This window comes from Mustelus asterias, unplaced genomic scaffold (genome assembly GCF_964213995.1).
Source record: "Mustelus asterias unplaced genomic scaffold, sMusAst1.hap1.1 HAP1_SCAFFOLD_76, whole genome shotgun sequence".
Lineage (NCBI taxonomy): Eukaryota > Metazoa > Chordata > Chondrichthyes > Carcharhiniformes > Triakidae > Mustelus > Mustelus asterias.
The window spans coordinates 1,072,132-1,094,014 of NW_027590135.1; the positions used below are offsets into that span (position 1 = coordinate 1,072,132).

The 21,883-nt window shown below is 47.0% G+C and overlaps 1 long non-coding RNA gene across 1 annotated transcript; it reads left to right on the forward strand.

Annotated features, from left to right (window-relative positions):
- Nucleotides 1-640: 640 nt before the first annotated feature.
- On the forward strand, nt 641-20,675 carry LOC144483596 (uncharacterized). The gene is made up of 3 exons (XR_013496033.1): nt 641-785; nt 1,334-1,515; nt 18,007-20,675. It is a non-coding gene; the product is annotated as an uncharacterized LOC144483596 (long non-coding RNA).
- The last annotated feature ends 1,208 nt before the right edge of the window (nt 20,676-21,883 follow it).

Genomic DNA, 21,883 nt, shown 5'->3' on the forward strand with positions numbered 1-21,883 from the left:
TCTCCACATCTTGGTTCACTCCACCAGTGTTGGTCGCACTTTCAGCTCTCTGGGTCGCAGCTCTGGAATTCCCTCTCTAAACGTCGCAGCTTCTTGCTTGCCTTCCTCCCAGTTCTTTTTTGTCACCTGTTCACTTCATTTATTTCCTCCTTCCTTTCCCGCGGGGTTCAGCTTTTGCATCCTCTGACTTTACGCAGTCCTTTTGCCGCTTTAACTGCCATCAAAGAATTATAATTGAACAACCATAATTCTGTGAGCGGTTCCACTTTAAGGATTATTTCGGCCACAAATTCTTTGATTTCTCATTGGTTTCAGCTCCGGATCGAATTGAATGACGCAATGACGCTGGGCTGGGAGTGACGCTGCACGAGTCGCGCACGAGCGGCACATTCCGATTGGACAGTGCGTTACGATTGGCGAGAGAAGATGTCCATCACATTGGGGGCGTGTGTTGTTAGCAACGCGGTCTGTGATTGGGTACAATTGGAGCGTCATTTTCAATGGTCTCGAACTTCTGACTATGGAACCCATTGATTGGATAAAGCAGCTGTCACTCAATGGGCGCAGAGCGGCCATTGGATAACCGCGATGCGTCAATTTCCGATTGGTTTTCCCAGCTGCCGGTCACAGGCCCATCAGACACCGCGCGGAGCGGCAGCAAATGTCCCGCCAGTGGCTTCAGTCCCCGGGCCCGGATCCTGAGCCCGCGGCGGAGCTCCGGATGGGGGAAGGGTTTCGGCAGCGGGAATCCCGTCCTGCCCGGCTGTGAATAGGGCGGCACCGTGGTTAGGGACCCTAGTTCGATTACGGTTTGGGTCACTGACTGTGCGGAGTCTGCACGTTCTCCCCGTGGGTTTCCTCCGGTTTCCTCCCACAGTTCAAAGATGTGTGGGTTCGGTGGATTGGCCGTGCTAAATTGCCCCTGAGTGTCCGGGAGACCAGCTCGGGTAAATGTATGGGGTTATGGAGATAGGACCTGGGTGGGATTGTGGTTGGTGCAGACTCGATGGGCCGAATGACCGCCTTCTACGCTGTAGGATTTTAGAAATCCGCAGCTCAGGGTTTCCAATGGCAGCTTCCTGTGTAAACATGTCACGCTGCAGTTCCCCAGTCTCAGCAGTGGCAGCACTGCAAACTCCCTGGAGTCAGGCCAATCAGCACAGAGACTGGGATCTTCCTGTGCTCTATGTGTGGGGCTCAGTGCCATTCCGGGTTAGAGCAACTCACTTTGCAGAGGCCACGGTTAGATCCTGGGATCATCCTGTGCTCTGTTTTGGGGGTGGGGCTTGGTTCCTCTAACTGAATCTCCCTTCTTGTTTGGTTCTAATTACAGCCTCTCTCTCTCTTATCGTCAGTCTGGGTGTTCCTGACTGGCAGAATGGCCTGATCTCACCACACACATTGAGATGGAGGAGCTGCCGCTTGAGGTGCAGATGATTGAGAACTCCAGCCTTCTCTACACTCGTTTACTGAGGCCCAGCCCTTCATCCATCATTAGTTTTCCCAGGATGTCAGGTACATTAACATCTTCATCTGCTGTGCACACTGACCTGACAGTGGGAAGGTATTGGAGCACGATAGTGCAGTCAACCATGTCAAAGGTGTGGACAGGTTGAGAAGGATAAGGAGGGATAGTTTAGCTGGGTAAGACTGCATTTACCCTGTTCTGATCTTTTCTTTCTGGCTATATGCAAAATATCACCTGCAATGATTTCCTGCCACTGCCACCCTTTATCAATGTCAGGACTGGAATTTGAACCCAGGCCTCTAGAGGAGTCTGTGACCTGAACGCAGCAGCTTCGACTACTCGGCCGTCCTGACACAGACTATTTATTTCACTCCTCTGCCACTTTATGGTTCCCCACTTTTAATTCCCAGTCTCAATCTCTCAGGAGCTTATGTTCACTTTAGCCTCTCTCTTGTTATATATTAAAAGAAACTTTTTCTGATTCTTTTTATATTACTTGTTCATTTACGTTTGTCGTTCATCTTCTCCCACATTAGTATTTTTCTGGTCATCATTTGTTGGTTTTAGAAACTTCCCCAATGCTCTGTCTTATCACGAATATATGAAACATCCTATGTTCTTCTTTCAGTTTAATGCAATCTTAACTTCCTCGGTTAACCATGGTTGATTTATTCCCTTTCAGAATCCTTGTTCATCACTGGTATATATCTTTGTTGTGAGTCAAAAACTATTTTCATAACGTATGTCATTGCTGAGCGATCGTCTTTTCTGCTAATCATCTTTTGCAGTCCAGCCAACTCTGCTCTCATTCTTTTGTAATTACCCATATTTAAGTTGAGCACAGTTGCTTCTGATGCAAGTTTGTACTCAAAACTGAATGCTGAACTCCACCATGTTAAGGTCACTGTTTCCCAGTAGAGCTTTTACTCTGACTCTTTATGAAAGCTGTCTCATTACACATTGCAATCTTTCAAACTGGCCTGGTTTCTGCTCGGATCCACAAAATATTCTTCATGGAAACTGTGCCGAATACACTCTGAATTCTTCCTCATGGCTACCTCTGCAAACTTGATTGTCCGAATCCACAGGAAGATTAAAGTCAGCCATGATTAATGTCCTGCCTTTTCCTTCATATCCTCATTATCTCCTGATTCATTCCCCACCCTACAGTATATCTACTGCCAGGGGCCGATAGACTACTCCCACCAGTGTCTTCTTCCCCTTGTTATTTTTTCCTTCACCCATATGGATTCTACGTTTTCTGATCCAAGATCATTTCTTGCTGTTGTCCTTATTCCATCTCATATTAACAAAGCTCCCCCAACACACTTTCCTTCCTGCCTGTCCTTAAACAAAGTCACATACCTCTGAATACATTGTCACCAGCTTTGACCTCCTTGTAATCTCTGTCATGGCAAGAAGATTTTAGCGCATTTTGTGTCATTTGTTGATTGGTTCACTGTACATTTTGTGCCAAATTACAACTTTCATTTACATAAAGTGCCATTAATTTTGCCCTTTTCCCATTTTTCTTCCCTTTGCCTCTATTTTCAGCTTTTTTTTTGCTGTATCTAGACTGTGTCCCTTCCTGTCACACTCTGGGCATCATTACCAAAAGAGCTGTCTTGCAATGCTGCCATATCCTTTTGCTTAGTTAGCCAACATATCCCTCCCCAGAACCACCACACCATTCCCCTTGCCCCTTTTTGATTAAAGCTCTTTCCACTTACCTAATTATGCAGTTTGCAAGAACACTGGCCCCAGCATGGTTCAGATGTAGGCTGTCCCAACTGTACAGCTCCCCCTTTCCCCAGTCTTGATACCAGTGCCCACGAACCGAAACCCACTTCTCCCACATCAGTCTTTCAACCACGTATTCAACTCTCTAATTTGATGTATCCTTTGTCAATTTGCATAAGGTTCAGGCAATTATCCAGTGATTATAACTTTGGAGGTTCTGTTGTTTAATTTAGTGCCAAGCTCCTCAAACTCCCCATGCAGAACCTCTTCCCTCATTCTACCTGAATGATTGGTTGCCATGTGGACCACGGCAAAGGGACTTTCCTCCTCCCACTGCAAGTTCCTCTCCAGCCAGGAGCAGTTGTCCTGAATCCTGCCACCCATCCCAGGCAGGCAACACAGCCACTTGGATTCTCGCTCCTTGCGGCAGAGAACAGTGTCACTTCCCCTCACTATAGTGTCCACTCATTCTAATGTGCTTCCCTCACTTGAATGGCATCCTGTACCACACTGCCAAGGTCAGTCAGCTCATTCACCCTGCAGCCCCCACTCTCATCCAAAGCTGAAAGATGCTCAAAGTTATTGGACAGTTGCAGAGGCTACCATAGTTGCCCTCTGAGTCCCCTTATCTGCCTCAGCTGCAGTCACTCCCTCCTGTCCCTGACCACTTTTCAAACCTGAAGATTCTATCACTACCTGTCAGGATCCATTCCTTGCCAATTTAGTTTAAATCCATCCCAACAGCACGAACAAAGCTCCCCGTGAGGATGGTGGTCCCATTCCTGTTCAGATGTAATCTGTCCAACTTGTACAGGTCCCAGCTCAGCCAGAGATGGTCCCAATGCCCCAAGAATCTAAAACCCTCCCTGCTATATAATCTCTCCAGCCATGCAGTCATCTGCTCCACCTATTCTCATTCATGTCTTTCCCCTGAAGGTGCTGACTCTGACTGAGTCATTCAGTTCTACACTTACTGGTTCCTCTCTCTCCTCCCCTGAAGGTGATGTCTCTGGGTGCGTTCATAGAAACATAGAAAAACTACAGCACAAAACAGGCCCTTCGGCCCCACAAGTTGTGCCGAACATATCCCTACCTTTTAGGCCTATCTATTACCCTCCATCCTATTAAGTCTCATGTACTCATCCAGGAGTCTTTTAAAATACCCTATTGAGTTTGCCTCCACCACCACTGACGGCAGCCGATTCCACTCGCCCACCACCCTCTGTGTGAAAAACTTCCCCCGAACGTTTCCCCTGTACCTATACCCCAGCACCTTAAACCTGTGTCCTCTCGTAGCAGCCATTTCCACCCTGGGAAAATGCCTCTGAGAGTCCACCCGATCTATGCCTCTCAACATCTTATATACCTCTGTTAGGTCTCCTCTCATCCTACGTCTCTCCAAGGAGAAAAGACCGAGCTCCCTCAGCCTATCCTCATAAGGCATGCCACTCAATCCAGGCAACATCCTTGTAAATCGCCTCTGCACCCTTTCAATCTTTTCCACATCCTTCCTGTAATGAGGCGACCAGAACTGAGCACAGTGCTCCAAGTGGGGTCTGACGAGGGTCTTATATAGCTGCATCATTAACCCCAGACTCCTAAACTCAATCCCTCGATTGATAAAGGCCAGCACACCATACGCCTTCTTAACCACCTCCTCCACCTGCGGGGCTGATTTTAGAGCCCCATGGACCCGGACCCCAAGGTCCTTCTGATCCTCTACAGTACTCAGAGTCTTTCCCTTTATATTGTACTCCTTCATCCCATTTGACCTGCCAAAATGGACCACTACGCATTTATCTGGGTTGAAGTCAATCTGCCACTTGTCCGCCCAGTCTTGCATCCTATCTATGTCCCTCTGTAACTTCTGACATCTCTCCAGACTATCCACAACCCCACCAACCTTCGTGTCGTCGGCAAACTTACCAACCCATCCCTCCACTTCCTCATCCAGGTCATTTATGAAAATGACAAACAGCAAGGGTCCCAGAACAGATCCCTGGGGCACACCACTGGCGACCGACCTCCATTTAGAAAAAGACCCATCGATACCCACTCTCTGCCTCCTTTGGGCAAGCCAGTTCTGGATCCACAGGGCAGCAGCTCCTTGGATCCCATGCCCTCTCACTTTTTCTAGAAGCCTTGCATGGGGGACCTTATCGAACGCCTTGCTAAAATCCATATAAACCACATCTACCGCTTTCCCTTCGTCAATGTGTTTAGTCACATTTTTGAAGAACTCCACCAGGCTCGTAAGGCACGATCTGCCTTTGACAAAGCCATGCTGAGTATTCTTGAGCATACTAAACCTCTCTAAATGCTCATAAATCTTGTCCCTCAGGATCTTCTCCATCAGCTTACCGACCACTGAGGTTAGACTCACCGGTCGGTAATTTCCTGGGCTATCCCTATTCCTCTTCTTGAAAATAGGAACCACATCCGCAATCCTCCAATCCTCCGGCACCTCTCCCGTCTCCATCGACGACGCAAAGATCATCGCCAAAGGCTCTGCAATCTCTTCCCTCGTCTCCCACAGTAACCTGGGGTACATCCCATCCGGACCCGGCGACTTATCTATCTTGATGCCATTCAAAGATTCCAGCACAACCTTTTTGTTAAAGTCCACATACTCAATCTTTTCAGTCCACCGCAAGCTCGCAGTACATCCACCCAGGTCCTTCTCTGTGAAAACCGATGCAAAATACTCAGGAAGCACCTCCCCCATTTCTACTGGTTCCGTACAGATTTTCCCACCTTCACCATTTATAGGCCCGATTCCTTCACGTCTCATCCTTTTACTCTTCACATATTTATAGAGAACGCCTTAGGGTTTTCCTTAATCCTACCTGCCAAGGCCTTCTCGTGACCCCTTCTGGCTCTCCTAATTTCCTTCTTTAGTCCCTTCCTACAAGCCATATACTCTTCTAAATCCCTATCTTCGCCAAGCTCTCTGAACCTTTTGTACGCTTTCCTTTACTTCTCGACTAGGTCCCGCACAGCTTTCGTGCACCACGGTTCCTTTAACCTACAAACTCCTCCCTGTCTGCTCGGAACGTTGTCCTGTAGAACTCTAGACAGACATTCCTTGAAAAACTGCCACCTCTCTTCAGTACATTTCCCCGAGAATACCTCCTTTCAATTTACTCCACGTATTTGCTGCCTTATGTCTTCATATTTCCCCTTACTCCATATAAACGCTTTCCTTGCTTGCCTGATCCTCTCTTTTTCCAATGCAAGCATAAAGGAGATAGAGTTATGATCGCTATCCCCAAGATGCTCTCCCACTGACAGATCTGACACCTGTCCAGGTTCATTGGTCAGTATCAGATCAAGTACAGCTTGTCCACATGCTGTGTCAGGAAACCCTCCTGAACACACCTAACGAACTCCTCCCCATCCAATCCCCTTACCCTCAGGATATTCCAATGTATGTTTGGGAAATTAAAGTCTCCCATCACAACAACTCTGCTCTTATTGCAGCTGTTTCCCTGTCTGCTCCTCCACCTCCCTGTTACAATTGGGCGGCCTATAGAAAACTCCCAGCAAAGTGATCGACCCTGTCCCACTCCGAACTTCCACCCACAGAGACTCTGTAGACAATCCCTCCACAGCATACACCTTCTCTGCAGCTGTGACACTATCCCTGATCAGCAGTGCCACTCCACCCCCTCTCTTGCCTCCCTCCCTGTCCTTCCTGAAACATCTGAATCCCGACACCTGGAGTATCCAGTCCTGTCCCCGAGACATCCAAGTCTCCGTAATGGCCACCACACCACACTTCCAGGCATCGATCCACGCTCTGAGCTCATCCCCTTTATTCACTATACTCCTGGCATTAAAGTAAACACATCTCAATCCTTTGGTCTGAGCTCTCCCCTTCTCTATCCCCCGTCCATCCTCCCTCTTGCACCGTCTATAACCCTTCTCTGTTTGCGAGCTAACTTCCTCGCTCCCAGTCACCTTGTCTCGATCCTCTCCCCCCAACCTATCTAGTTTAAACTCTCCCCAGTAGCCTTAGCCAACCTTCCCACCAGGATATTGGTCCCCCTGGGATTCAAGTGCCACCCGTTTTGTGTGTACAGGTCACACCTGCCCCTAAAGAGGTTCCAATGGTCCAGGAACCTGAATCCCTGCCCCCTGCACCAGTCCCTCAGCCACACATTCATCCTCCACCCCACTCCATTCCTGCCCTCACCTTCCCGTGGCACAGGCAGCAATCCTGAGATTACTACCTTTGCTTTCCTCCTTCTCAGCTGTCTCCCTAATTCCCTATATTCACTTTTCATGACCCCTTCCCCCTTCCTTCCCACATCAGCGGTACCAACATGTACCGCTACCTCTAGCTCCTCTCCCTCCCCCCTCAGGATTTCTGGGAGTCGACCAGCGACATCCTAGATCCCGGCCCCAGGAGGCAAACCACCATCCGAGACTCCCGCCTGCCTCCGCAAAAACGCCTGTCCGTCCCCCTGACTGTTGAGTCCCCAATTAACACTGCCTTCCTCCCCTTTTCCTTAGCCCTCTGAGTTCCAGGGCCGGACTCCACTCCGGAGACACGGCCACTGCTGCTTCCCCCAGGCGGGCTGTCCCCCCCAGCAGTACTCAGGCAGGAGTACTTGTTGTGTAGGGGCACATCCACCGGGGTGCTCTCAATCACCCGAGCTTTACCCTTCCTGGCCGTCACCCACTTGCCCTCCACCCGTGGCCCTGGTGTGACCACCTGATGATAGCTCTTGTCTATCACCTCCTAATTCTCCCTTAACAGCCTAAGATCCTCGAGCTGCAGTTCCAGCTCCTTAACACGGTCCCTCAGGAACCACAGCTCGACACACCCCTCACAGATATGGACGTCCGGGAGGCCAGGTGCCTCCAGGACCTCCCAAATCCTACACCGGGAACAATGCACTGGCTTCACACTCAGATTTTACCCTTTATACCAAGGTAAACAGAAAAATAAATAAGAATTAAAACTCACCCCTGCTCGCCCAGTCCCCCGAAGCCCTGTGAGCCAAAGCCCTTATAGCTCACACTCTGCTTCCCAATCACTCCCCTGCCCGCTCCCGACGCTGCCCGCTGCATACTGCAGCCTACCTTTTATACTTTGTGCGCTTAAAAAACCCTTCCCAGACTCCTGAGCAGCCCACTTCTGGTTTTCAGTTTAAAATTAAGAAAAGAAAAATAGTACTCAAAATAAAGGCAAAAAAACACTAACTAACGAAATAAATAATTAAATAAATCTCTCACCAGCACTCCTGCCACAAATCACTCCCTCTCTGCTTGCTCCAGTGGAACAATGAGCAAAAAAACCCCTACTGGGCTCGTCCGGGATTTGAACCCGGGACCTCTCGCGTTTTAATGCTCGTTCCACAAATTCTGGTTCCTTTCTCTCATACATAGAAAAATGTTGCCTGGTCTTGAGGGTGTTGACTCTGAGGAGAGGTTGAATAAATGCGGATTGTTTTGACTGAAAAGACAGAGGCTGAGGGGAGACCTGATAGAGGTCTACAAAATTGTGAGAGGCATAGACAGGGTGGATAATCAGAGGCTTTCTCCCAGGGTGGAAGTGTCAATTACAAGGGGCACATGTTCAAGGTGAGAGGGGGAAAGTTTAAGGGAGATGTGTGGGGGAGAATTTTCATGATGTGGAGATGCCGGCGTTGGACTGGGGTAAGCACAGTAAGAAGTCTCAACACCAGGTTAAAGTCCAACAGGTTTATTTGGTAGCAAATACCATAAGCTTTCGGAGCGCTGCTCCTTCGTCAGATGGAGTGGATATCTGTTCTCAAACAGGGCACAGACACAGAAATCAAATTACAGAATACTGATTAGAATGCAAATCTCTACAGCCAGCCAGGTCTTAAATGTACAATGTGGGTGGAGGGAGCATTCAATACAGGTTAAAGAGATGTGTATTGTCTCCAGACAGAACAGCTGACGAAGGAGCTCTGCTCCGAAAGCTTATGGTATTTGCTACCAAATAAACCTGTTGGACTTTAACCTGGTGTTGTGAGACTTCTTACGGAGAATTTTCATGCAGAGTGGTGGATACCTGGAACATGCTGCCACAGGAGGTGGTGGAAGCAGGCACATTAACAACATGTAAGAGACATCTGGATTGGTCCATGAATAGGGAGGGAACGGAGAGATACGGACTGAGTAACGGTAGAAGGTTTTTTTTTAAGTCTAGTTCGGGCATCATTTCGATACAGGCTTGGAGGGCCGAAGGGCCTGTTCTTGAGCTGCACTTTTCTTTGTTTTCTTTAAACAGCGAATAGAAGCAAGAGTCGGCCATTCGGCCCATTGAGCCTGCTCTACCATTCATTATGATCATCGCTGATCAAATTCTCTTTCCTGATGCCACCTTCCACCCATATCCCTTAATCCCTTTCGCCGCAAGAGCTACATTTAATTCCTTCTTGACATCACACATTTTGGCCTCAGCTATTTTCTGCATTAGCGATTTCCACAGATTCACCACTCTCTGGTGGAGAAATTTCTCCTCGCCTCGGTCTTAAAAGTTTACCCTTTATCCTCACACAAAGGATATCGGTAACATTCTTCCTGAATCTACCCTTTCTAGTCCTGTTAGAATTTTATAAGTTCCTATGAGACCCCTCTCAATCTTCTAAACTCCAATGAACATAATCCTAACTAACTTCATCTTTCTTCATACGACACTTGCCATCCCAGGAATCAACCTGGTGAACCTTCGCTGCACTCCCCCTGTAGCAAGGACATCCTTCCTCAGATAAGGACCTCAAAACTGCACACAATACTCCAGGTGTGGCCTCATCATTGCCCTATACAATTGCAGTAAAACATCCCTATTCCGAGACACAAATCCTCTTGCTCTCAAGGCCAACATACAATTTGCTGTCTTTTTGTCTCTGTACTTATGCACTTACTTTCAGCGACTGAACAAAGAACAGTACAGCACAGGAACAGGCCCTCTCGCCCACCAAGTCTGTGCCGATGCCTCTTGTAATGACTTCAATCAGGCCATTGAGATTGGCCTATTGGAGCATGAACTCCCTGATTCAGGATCCACGGGCGCAGTTGACGCCTTCCGCGACCGCTGGGCACCGCAGGGGCTGGGGTGTATTATCGACCCTGATAATCACCTTTTGGTTTGATGTTTTAAGTTTCCTTTCGACTTTGTTTTTTGGTTCGGGCTGTTCCCCCTTCCTTTTGGGGAGCTGCCCCTTTTAATTTGTCCCTAAGTTAATTTGAGTTTGTTTACTTGGTTGGTGTTGAAAGAAATCCCTGATTCAGGATCCAATTGATGGGCCAATCAGGGAGTCTTTGCCTTGTACTTAACTGGGAATGTCAATTCCTCTAACACCCCCGGAGGTAGACTGCGAACTGTCAGCACTCTGTGTACTGCTGTTAGAGTTGTAAATAAGGGCGTTTTGATGAAGGAACTTCTGCCTCCGCAGACTTATTACACCTCTCTCATCTAATATTTTCTTGCCTCGATGTGGTCCATATCCCTCTGTTCCCTGCTGATTCATGTATCTATCCAGATGCCTCTTGAACGTTGTTACAGAATCTGCTTCCACTACTTCCTCTGGCACGTTCTGGGCATTCACCACTCTCTGTCTGAAAAACTTGCCCCTTACATCTCTTTTAAACTTTCCCTCTCTCACTCTCACCTTTGTCTCGAGTTATTGACCCCTCGACCCTGGGAAAAAGACTCTGACAATCCACTCTATCCAACCCTGTCATAATCTTGTAAACCTCTCTCAGGTCCCCCCTCATCCTCCGATGCTCCAAAGAAAACAATCCACGTTTGTTCAACCTTCTTCATAGTCTGTATCCTCCAAACCAGGCAACATCCTGGAAAATCTCTTCTGCACCCTTTCCAATGCATCAACATCCTTGCGGAAGTGTGGCGATCAGAATTGTACACAATATTCCAAATGTGGCCGAACCAAAGTCTTACGCATTAAGACTTGATTGTACTGACTGATGCACAAGGACACCGAGGTCTCGCTGAGTATCCACCTCTCTTAATTTACACCCCTTCAAATAATAATCTGCCTTCCTATTTTTGCTACTGAAGTGAGTAATGAAGTGGTCACTGCATATTTACCCACATTATACTGCATCTGCCATGTACATGCCCACACACTCAGCCAGTCCAAATCGCGCTGAAGGATCTCTGCATCCTCCTCACAGCTCACCCTCCCACCAATGTTGTATCATCTACATATTTGGAGATAATACATTTAGTTCCCACGTCCAAATCATTAATATATAATATGAACAGTTGGGGTCCTAGCGCTGATCCCTGCGGTCCTCCACTAATCACTGCCTTCCAATTGGAAAAAGACCCATTTATGCCATGTTTTTACTTCCTGTCTGTTAATCAGCTTTCTATCCATCTCAAGACGCTACCCACAATCCCATGTACTTTACCTTTACATAGTAGAGGAGCGGCACAATGGTTACCACTGCTGTCTCACAGCGCCAAGGACCCAGGTTCGATTCCCGGCTTGGGTCACTGTCTGTGTGGAGTCTGCACGTTCCCTCCGTGTCTGTGTGTGTTTCCTCTGGGTACTCCAGTTCCTCCCACAGTCTGAAAGACGTGCTGGTTCGGTGCATTGGTCATGCTAAATTCTCCCTCAGTCTACCTGAACAGCCGCCGGAGTATGGCGACGAGGGGATTTTCGCAATAACTTCATTGCAGTGTTAATGTAAACCTACTTGTGACACAAATAAACAAACTTTAACCTTTAACAATTAAAAACATTGTGAGCGACCCTGTCGAACGTCTTCTGAAATTCTAAATAAACAACATCAACCCGTTCTTCCTGGTCAACTCAACCAGTTACATCCTCGAAGAACTTCAGTAGTTTTATCAAGCATGATTTCCCTTTGTAAATCCATGCTGACTTTATCTGATCATAACACTGCTTTCCAAACGCTTGGTAATGGGCTCGAGCAGCTGCCCTACGACTGACGTTCGGCTGACTGGTCATTGGTTCCCTCTTTCCTCTCTACCTCTGTTTTTGAATGCAGGGTTTAGATTAGTTACCTCTCTATCCCTTGAAAGTAGTGACTCTGGCTGGGTTCAGTTCTACACTCACTGGTTCCTCTCTCTCTCTCTCTCTCCTGAAGGTGCTGACTCTGGCTGGGTTCAGTTCTACACTCACTGGTTCCTCTCTCTCTCCTGAAGGTGCTGACTCTGGCTGGGTTCAGTTCTACACTCACTGGTTCCTCTCTCTCTCTCTCTCTCTCCTGAAGGTGCTGACTCTGGCTGGGTTCAGTTCTACACTCACTGGTTCCTCTCTCTCTCTCCTGAAGGTGCTGACTCTGGCTGGGTTCTGTTCAGACACTGGAAATCTGCAATTAAAGCAGAAAAGAAAGCTCAGCCGAGTGGGCAGCATCTGTTTACAGAGAGAAACAGAGTTAGTGTTTCAGGGTTGTGACCTTTCATCAGAACTTGAAAACATAGAAACTCGGAACAGGAGTCGGCCATTCAGCCCTTCGTGTCTGTGCCATCATTCCATGTGATCATGGCTGATCCTCTATCTCAATTCCATATTCTGTTTTTTCCCAATACCCCTTGATGCAATTAAAATCTTTAAAAAATCTCTCTCTCCTTCTTGAACCTATGCAGTGACTTGGTCTTCACAGCTTCTTTGGTAGAGAATTCCATAGGTTCACCACCCTCTGAGTGAAGAAATTTCCCCTCATCTCATTCCTAAATGGTGTACCCCGTATCCTAAGACTGAGCCCTATTGTTTTACATTCAAAGAACAAAGAAAATTACAGCACAGGAACAGGCCCTTCAGCCCTCGAAGCCTGCACCGACCATGCTGCCCAATTGAACTAAAACCCCCTACCCTTCCTGGGACCATATCCCTCTATTCCCATCCTATTCATGTATTTGTCAAGACGCCCCTTAAAAGTCACTACCGTATCCACTTCCACTACCTCCCCTGGCAACGGGTTCCAGGCACCCACTACTCTCTGTGTAAAAAATCTGCCTCGTACATCTTCTTTAAACCTTGCCCCTGGCACCTTCAACCTGTGCCCCCTGGTTATTGACTCTTCCACCCTGGGAAAAAGCTTCTGACTATCCACTCTGTCCATGCCTCTCATAATCTTGTAGACGTCTATCAGGTCGCCTCTCAACCTCTGTCGTTCCAGTGAGAACAAACCAAGTTTCTCCAACCTCTCCTCATAGCTAATGCCCTCCATACCAAGCAACATCCTGGTAAACCTTTTCTGCACTCTCTCTGGCGACCAGAACTGGACGCAGTATTCCAAATGTAGCCTAACCAACGTTCTATATAACTGCAACATCATATGCCAACTTTTATACTCTATGCCCCGTCCAATAAAGGCAAGCATGCCATATGCCTTCTTCACCACCTTTTCTACCTGTGCTGCCAGCTCTAAGGATCTGTGGACTTGCACACCCAGATCCCTCTGCGTGTCTATACTCCTGATGGGTCTGCCATTTATTGTATAGCTCCCTCCTGCATTAGATCTACCAAAATGCATCACTTCGCATTTATCTGGATTAAATTCCATCTGCCATTTCTCCGTCCAATTTTCCAGCCTATCTATATACTGCTGTATTCTCTGACAATGTTCATCACTATCCGCAACTCCAGCAATCTTTGTGTCGTCTGCAAACTTACTAATCAGACCAGCTACATCTTCTTCCAAATCATTTATATATATCACAAACAGCAGAGGTCCCAGTACAGAGCCCTGCGGAACACCACGAGTCACAAACCTCCAATCAGAAAAAGACCCCTCCACTGCTACCCTCTGTCTTCTATGGCCAAGCCAGTTCTGTACCCATCTAGCTAGTTCACCTTTGATCCCGTGAGATTTAATCTTTTGCACCAGTCTGCCATGAGGGACCTTGTCAAATGCTTTACTAAAATCCATGTAGACGACATCCACGGCCCTTCCCTCGTCTATCATTTTTGTCACCTCCTCAAAAAACTCAACCAAATTTGTGAGGCATGACCTCCCTCATACAAAACCATGTTGTCTATCGCTAATGAGACTATTCAGTTCTAAATGTGTATAGATCCTATCTCTAAGAATCTTCTCCAACAATTTCCCTACCACGGACGTCAAGCTCACTGGCCTATAATTACCCGGGTTATCCTTGCTACCCTTCTTAAATAACGGGACCACATTTGCTATCCTCCAATCCTCTGGGACCTCACCTGTGTCCAATGAAGAAACAAAGATTTCTGTTAGAGGCCCAGCAATTTCATCTCTTGTCTCTCTCAATAATCTAGGACAGATGCCATCTGGCCCTGGGGATTTGTCTACCTTTATGCTTCCTAAAACACCTAACACTTCCTCCCTTGTAATTGCGATTTGTTCTAACGGGTCTACACATCCCTCTGAGACACTACCAATCAACATGTCCCTCTTCTTTGTGAATACTGATGCAAAGTATTCATTTAGGATCTCACCTACTTCCTTGGGTTCTCAGCATAATTCCCCTCCTTTGTTCTTGAGAGGTCCGACTCTTTCTCTGACAACCCTCTTGTTCCTAACATATGTATAAAATGCCTTGGGATTCTCCTTAATGAAGGGGCAGCGCTCCGAACCTAGTGGCTTGTGCTACCAAATAAACCTGTTTGACTTTAACCTGGTATTGCGAGACTTCTTGCTGTGTTTATCCCAGTCCAACGCCGGCATCTCCACATCATATTCTCCTTAACCAGTAGTGCAACTCCCCCACCCCTTTTACATCCCCCTCTATCCCGCCTGAAACATCTGTATCCTGGAATGTTAAGCTGCCAATCCTGTCCTTCCCTTAACCAAGTCTCTGTAATGGCAACAACATCGTATTTCCTAGTACTAATCCAAGCTCTAAGTTCATCTGCCTTACCTGTAACACTTCTCGCATTGAAACAGATGCACTTCAGTCCACCAGACCCTCTTTGATTATGAACCCCACCCTGCCTGCTGTTTCTCTGGGTCTTACTGGCCCGACTCTCCGGTTCTCCTTCAGCTAATACACCTTTGCTTTGGTTCCCACCCCCCTGCTAAACTAGTTTAAATCCTTCCATGTGACATTGGCAAACCTCCCGGCCAGAATATTTGTGCCCTCCCAGTTTAGATGCAACCTGTCCTCCTTATACAGGTCCCATCTGCCCCGAAAGAGACTCCAATCGTCCAGATATCTGAAACCCTCCCTCCTGCACCAGCTGTTTAGCCACGTGTTGAGCTGCACTATCTTTCTATCCCTAGCCTCACTGGCATGTGGCACAGGGAGTAATCCTGTGATTACAACCCTTGAGATCCTGCTTTTTAACTTTCTACCTAACTCCCTAAACTGCTGCTGCAGGACCTCATCACTCCTCCTACCTATGTCGTTAGTACCAATATGTACCACGACCTCTGGCTGTTCACCCTCTCCCTTCAGAATGCTTTCTGTCTGTTCAGTGACATCCTGGACCCTGGCACCAGGGAGGCAACATACCATCCTGGAGTCTCTTTCACGTCCACAGAAACGCCTATCTACACCCCTAACTATAGAATCCCCTACAACTATTGTTCTAGTGCTCTTTGTCCCTCCCTGCTTAACAACAGAGCCAGCCATGGTGCCACTGCTTTGGCTGCTGCTGCTGTTATTCCCTGAAAGCCCATCTCCCCCAACAGTATCCAAAATGGTATACTTGTTAGAGAGGGGGATGACCACAGGGGATTCCTGCACTGACTGCCTGCCCCTTCTGGCGGTCACCCATCCATCTGCCTGCACCTTGGGTGTGACCACGTCTCTAAATCTCCTATCTATGATGCTTTCCGCCTCCTTCATGCTCCTAAGGGCATCCAACTGCTGCTCCAACCTATCCATGCGGTCTGAAAGGAGCTGCAATTGGGTGCACTTCCTGCAGACATAGTTGTCCGAGATGCTGGAAGCCCCGGATCTCCCACATCCCAGAAGTGCAACACTTAACCCCACCAACCGACATTTCGAGCACCAATTAAATTATTTGAGAAAATTTATAAAACTCTTACCTTCACTTTTACCAACTCACAGTGGCCTTATTTTTGGTTCGAGGAGGGAGCGAGGGAAACACTAATGTAGTGTTTCGGGTTTACCGCTCCTTGACACCAGATCTTCAGCTTCCCACTTCTTGGTAAATGTTGCTGGTCCGACTTCTCCCAGAATGCACCAGTGAAGTCCCTCAGCCGCCTCGACCGGATGCTCTAACTCCTGTTTTTCACTGGAGGTGATCTTCCGCTTTCCACTTCTTGGTAAATGTTGCTGGTTCCCCAACCACGGAAAACATCCTTCCTGCATGTAGTCTGTCCAGCCTGTTAGAATTTTATATGTTTTAATCAGATCTCATCTGATCCTTTCCTTTCTGTTTTTCACACCAAAGTGTATAACTTCACATTTAGCCGCGTTGTACTGCATCTGCCATGTGTTTGTTCACTCACTCAAGTTGTCCAAATCACCTTGAAACCTCCTTGCATCCTCCTCACAACTCACAATTCTGCCCAGTTTTGTGTTGTCAGCAAACGTGGAAATGTTACATTTGGTTCCCTCATCCAGGTCGTATATGTGAATACGCGCTGAAAAATGGGATGAGAATAGATCGGTGCTGATGGCTGGTGCATACACGAGGGGCTGAATGGCCTCTTTCTGTGATGCAAAATTCGATGACTCTCTGACCTCTTAAAGAAGTCATTCATTTGGGAACTCCTGAGATAATGATTGGTTCGATAGAAATAAAGATCTCTTGTCTTTTCTCTGGTGTCTTACACTTTGCTCCTTGCTTCCTGACAGGAATCTCCAAACTGGGGGAATTGTGGATCCTGGTGACATCACCCTGTTGGGGATGAAGCTATTGTCACAGGGTCCTGTGTTGTCAATGTACCGACCCGTTACCATAGTTACCCAGTTTCACTGGATGTTGGCAGAATGTTTACCATCGGTTTGGTGGTCGACCTGCCAGCTGTTCATATGGAATACAGATGCTGTGAGTGAGCATTGACCACCTCCCACTTAGAGCAATGACGGTGACAACCTGCATCATTTCCTATTGGGACTAGAGGCATAGTCATAGAGTGACAGAGATTTACAGCTGGAAACAGGCCCTTCAGCCCAACTCATCCATGCTGCCCAGATTTTGCCATTAAACTAGTCCAGGTGCCTGCGTTTGCCCCATATTCCTCCATACCAATCTTACCCATGTAACTATCTAAATGCTTTTTAAAAGGCAAAATTGTAACCACCTCGACGACTACCTCTGGCAGCTCGTTGCAGACACTCACCACCGTCTGTGCAAAAATTGCCCCTCTGGACCCTTTTGTGTTTCTCCCCTCTCACCTTAAACCTATGCCCTCCACTTTTAAACTCCCCGATCTTTGAGAAAAGACATTGACTTTCGAGCTGATCTATAGCCCTCATTATTTTATAGATCTCTATAAGATCATCCCTAAGCCTCCTGCACTCCAGGGAAAAAGTCCCAGTCTATTCAGCCTCTCATAACTCAAACCATCAAGTCCCGGTAGCATCCTAGTAAATCTTTTTTGCACTCTTTCAAATTTAATAATATTCTTTCTATAATAGAGTGACCAGAACTGCACACGGTATTCCTAGTGTGGCCTTACCAATGTCTTGTGCAACTTCAACATGACATGGGAAATCCTATGTGAGGATAAATGGGCCAATACATTGCATTGCCATTCCTATAGTTGTTTATGAAGTGAAAAAGCCGGTGTTTAATGAAATGCCCCATGTGGAAATCTGCTCGAATGTAACAACACTGCAAAATCCTCAATTATTGTTGTTTCTGCTCAACCAGCCCTGGAAGCCCCGATTGGTCTGAAGTTGGAGGTGAAGAGGAGCCAAATCTCAACAACTTGCTGACAAGCATCAAAATTCAGCTGCTTTGGAGCAAGGCGATCCTCGAACAGACCCTGGAACATCATCGCTGCTGGAGAACAGAGATGGAGTGAGCAAGGCCGGATTCTCGAGTGGTCAAAATGGGACCTCATTCATTGATGGAGTCTCCTACTCCAGTTCTCACTCCTTCTGACATTGTTGGATGGTTTGAAGTGGAGGAAATTAGTCAGGATGGAAGTGGTGACGAGATTCACAGTCACTCCGTTATCTTAGAGACCATTTTTCAGGCAATCTGTGCAGCGACTCCACTGGGGTGGGTGTCAGATCAGCTCACCAGGTGGAAGGAGACCGAGAGCACAGACGAGGCCATTCAGCCCCAATACTTTCTTAAATGCTCCGTTGTGCAGTTCAAAAACTAGAAGTCTGGGATTCGAGCCACGTTACGCAGGTGACTGGGAAAAGCACCATCGGATTAATCAGACCACTGGCCCATACCGGAAAGACTAAAAGCCCAGCACAGGGACGTCAACATGTATTTTCACTTTTAATGTTTCTTCTTTACTCTAAATAACTTATTGTGTTTGTATAATTATCATAAATGTTTCACATTAAAACAAATACTCAGAATATTTAGCATTGCTGGAGAAGTGTAACTGGGAACAATGCCCTGTTCATTCAGTTTGGGGAATACTTCCTGACAGAGGAAGACTGGGACATGACAGCTTCTCCCTATCAGCTCCTTCCAATTCCCCCCACAATTCTGAACACCTCTATCAAATCTCCTCTCAATCTTCTCTTCACTAAAGACCCAAATTCTCCAATCTACCGATGTAACTGAACTTCCTCATCCCTGGACTCACGCCCAGAGATTTATTACACCCTTGCTAATGCATTCACACCCTTTCTAAACACTGCTGTCCAGATCCGAGTGCAATACTCCAATTGAGGCCAAACCAGGGTTTGATAAATGGAAGAACCATAAAGGGTGTAGAGACGCAGAGGGACCTGGGTGTGCAAGTCCACAGATCTTTGAAGGTGACGTCACAGGTGGAGAAGGTGGTGAAGAAGGCATATGGCATGCTTGCCTTTATAGGACGGGGCATAGAGTATAAAAGTTGGGGTCTGATGTTGCAGATGTATAGAACGTTGGTTCGGCCGCATTTGGAATACTGCGTCCAGTTCTGGTCGCCACACTACCAGAAGGACGTGGAGGCTTTGGAGAGAGTACAGAGGAGGTTTACCAGGATGTTGCCTGGTATGGAGGGGCTTGGTTATGAGGAGAGATTGGGGAAACTGGGGTTGTTCTCCTTGGAAAGACGGAGTATGAGGGGAGACTTAATAGAGGTGTATAAAATTATGAAAGGCATAGATAGGGTGAACGGTGGGAAGCTTTTCCCCGGGTCGGTGGTGACGTTCACGAGGGGTCATAGGTTCAAGGTGAAGGGGGGGAGGTTTAACACAGATATCAGAAGGACATATTTCACACAGAGGGTCGTGGGGGCCTGGAATGTGTTGCCGGGCAAGGTGGTGGAGGCGGACACACTGGGAACGTTTAAGACTTATCTAGACAGCTATATGAACGGAGTGGGAATGGAGGGATACAAAAGAGTGGTCTAGTTTGGACCAGGGAGCGGCGCGGGCCAATTGTTCCTGGTTTCTCGTTTCAAGGCTTCATTCTATGATCATCTTGCTGGTGCCAGTACAGAGCGAGACTGCGGATAGTTGGGAACCTGTCTCGGGGGCAGGGAATTCATATGGTGTTCGTGGAAGTGGAAATGACTAGGGTTGGGAAGCATTTTCCGATCAGGGCCATTGTGATCTCCTGGACTCGTTTCGATCGCCTCAGGGGGTCGGAGAGGAATTTCCCAGATTTTTTTTTTTCCCCATATTGGCCCTGGGGTTTTTCACTCTGGGTTTTCGCCTCTCCCTGGAGATCACATGGTCTGGAATGGGGGGGTGGGGGTGAGTTAATAGGTTGTAATGAACAAAGCATCGTAGCTGTGAGGGACAGCTCGGTGGATAGGATATTGGTATGTAGATAGGCTGGAAAATTGGGCGGGGATCCTGGATTCAGGATTCAATCCTGGACCGGGGAGCGGCGCGGGCTTGGAGGGCCGAAGGGCCTGTTCCTGTGCTGTATTGTTCTTTGTTCTTTGATACAGGTTTCCCACAACTTGCTTCCTCTTGTTCACTATGCCCCGACGTATAAAGCTCACAATCCCAAATGCCTGAGTAACCACACTCTCAACCTGCCACCTAAACAGCAATTATTAGTGTCACATTTGACCACAGGTCCCTTGTTCCTGCATGTCTTTACAATTGTATCATTTCTTTTCTCTTGTCTCTCCCTTTTCTTCCCACTGAAATAAATCATTTCACACTTCTCTGCTTTAAATTGGTCTTGTTTGGCCAATCCACAAGCTGTCTAAGAAACTGTGAGCTTCAATACTACCTCCTCACTGTTCACAATGCTGTCATGTATTGTGTAATTACCACAGTTTGAATGTGTGTTCTGTACAGCATTGCCGATGTCTCTAATATGTATCAGGAAGAGCAGAATTCCTAACACCAACTCTCCTGGAATCCCACTTTAACCGACCTCCAATCCAAATAAAAATACTTCCCACTGTGTTTCCTGTCACTCTGTCAGATTCCTATCCATGTTGCTGCTGTCCCTTTTATTCTATCAGCTCCAAATGTTACCACAAGTTTGCTGTGTGCCCCTTTATTTATAAAATGCTTTTTGCCAGTCCATGTTCACATTAACCACATTACCCTCATCAACCTTTTCTGTTACCCTCATGAAAATCTCGAGCAAGTTAAATATGATTCCCCTTTAATAATTATGTATGTGTTTTCCTTAATTAATGCACATTAGCACAAGTGAGTGTTAATTTTATCTGCAGTTATTGTTTGGAGAATATCCCACATTGCTGAGGTGAAACTGATTGGATTGAGTTGGCTTATCCTCACAGCCTTTTCTGAAAAAGTGTGTTTACCATTTGCAATTCTCCAGTCCTCTGGCACCACACATATAACTAGCAAGTATAGGAAACTTTTGGCCAATGCCTCTGCAATTTCCACCCTATTTCCCTCAGTATCCATGGATCCGTCTCTTCCAGTCACAGAACACAGGAAATAAGAGCAGACATTGGCCACATGGCTCATCAATAATGTTCCTCCATTCAAGGGCAGCATGATGGCACAGTGGATAGCACTGCTGCCTCACAGCATCAGGGAACTGGGTTCAATTGCAGTCCCAGTTCACTGTGTGGGGTTTGCACATTCTCCCCTTGTCTGCGGGGGTTAGGTTGATTGGCCATGCTAAATTGACTCTTAGTGTCAGGGGATTCACAGGGTAAATATGTGCGGTTACGGGAATAGGGCTTGATGGGTTGAATGGCCTCATTCTGCACTGTAGGGATTGTATGATTCAATACAATGATGAGTTATGTGTCTTTATTGCCATACAGTGCGAAGCACAGAGGCACAGCATTAAAACAACAGCAACAGCATCAGACAATACAAAGATAGAAATCATACATATTTCTGACAAGTTTTCCAAAAGTCACTGCATTTTCAGCATTCACCATCAAAATCTGGTAAAGCATTTGAAATATCAACAATTCTATGTGGGGAAAACAAATTGTGAATATCGTCGCATGAACCAAATTTCTGCACTTTATACTGATGCCCACCCAAAATACAGTAGATGCGAATAAAGATCTTTTGAAGCTTAGGTAATAAGGCCATGTATCAATTTATAATATTGAACTAAACCATAAATCAGCCTTCTCTAAAGATTGCAATTCAAGAATCCTTAATCCTTCATCGGG